The sequence below is a fragment of the Carlito syrichta genome, unplaced genomic scaffold, assembly GCF_000164805.1.
Source record: "Carlito syrichta isolate Samal-C Ts95f unplaced genomic scaffold, Tarsius_syrichta-2.0.1 Scaffold303220, whole genome shotgun sequence".
Lineage (NCBI taxonomy): Eukaryota > Metazoa > Chordata > Mammalia > Primates > Tarsiidae > Carlito > Carlito syrichta.
This window is the reverse complement of record NW_007247316.1, coordinates 118,832-120,262: the sequence shown is the minus strand read 5'-3', so window position 1 is coordinate 120,262 and position 1,431 is coordinate 118,832. Positions and strand designations below refer to the sequence as shown.

The window sequence follows — 1,431 nt, the reverse complement described above, 5'->3', positions numbered from 1 at the left end:
CTGAGGCGGAAGGATCGCTGGAGCCCAGCAGGTCGAGGCTGCAGTGGCCAGGAGCATGCCTCACCTCGGTCTCCCAAAGCCCGGGATTACAGGCTGAGCCACCGAACCCGGCCTACTTTTTTAAAATTACAATTAAGTTTCCATCTGTTAACAGGATAAGTATTTCCCATGTGATGTATATTTAAAACCATTTTTGTTTTAAAATGGAAACATTTAGTACATAGAATCACTAATGCCTATCCTATCAAAGTTCTATGGGTTTTTTCCCCTCTATTTTCCCAAAGTACTTTCTAATCATATAAAACACTGAATCCTGCAGACTTAGATTGTTAGAAATGATGTTTATAGTCTACAGTTGGAAAGAAGGAACAAACATAGATTTGGTGTTATGTGCAAAACATTTTTTTTTAGAGTGAAGGTCTTGCTCTGTCACACAGTCTAGAATCCAGTGGTGCAATCGTAGCTCACTGTAACCTTGTATGACTCAAGGAGTCATCCTATATAGCTAGGACTACAGGCCTGTAATTGGTAGTGATAGAGTCTCATTGTATTGCCCAGGCAGTTCTCAAACTCCTGGCCTCAAGCTATCCTTTTGCCTCAGCCTCCCAAAGTATAAGGATTAATGACATGAACCACCACACCTGGTCCAAAACACTCTTTTTTTTTTTTTTTGAGTTGGAGTTTCACTCTGTCACCCAGCCTGGAGGGCAGTGACATGCTCCTGGCCACCACAGCCTCAAACTGCTGAGCTCAGGTGATTCTTCTGCCTCAAACTTCCAAATATCTGGAATTACAGGCACATACCACCAGACCTAACTAATTTTTTGATTTATTGTAGAGATGAAGTCTTGCTAAGTTGCCCAGGCTGGTCTTGAACCCGTAGACTCAGGCAGTTCTCTCACCTTGGCCTCCTAAAGTGCTGGGATTATAGGCGTGAGCTACTGCGCCTGGCCAATGTTTTCTTAATGAGCCTTTGTATCATATGTCTCAGGCAAATATAGACCATTTTCTTGGGTCACCAAAGTTAAAAGGTGAACCATGATTGTTTACAATGAGAATATATAGCTGAAGCAAAGGAAGAAGTAGATAAATGTGGACTAGCATATATTATTGACTGTAGTATTTCTATAGCAATGAATAATTGCTTCAGAATGAGAAGAGAACCTCTCTTCCCTAGTACTGAGATTATTTTGTGGAGGGACAAGATGCTTTAACCATAAAGTCATAATCTGAGTACATTTTTCTTTCCTTTTGTGTGCAATTATTTAACACTGCCTCTAGCTCAATAGTAGTGGTGAAGAACAATTGTTGTCATTGTTCTTTAATATTGATAGATAATACAATCAAAGCTTGAATAAAGCTTTAGTTCCATTCATCATCATCTGTATTTTTTTTTTTTTTTTTTTTTTGAGTTGGAGTCTCACTCTGTCG

General features: G+C 39.7%; 1 protein-coding gene across 1 annotated transcript in view; it reads left to right on the top strand.

Annotated features, from left to right (window-relative positions):
• Positions 1-1,431, top strand: part of XPNPEP3 (X-prolyl aminopeptidase 3) — an 84,927-nt gene that overhangs the window by 35,040 nt on the left and 48,456 nt on the right. The gene's annotated exons all lie outside the window — the stretch shown is intronic.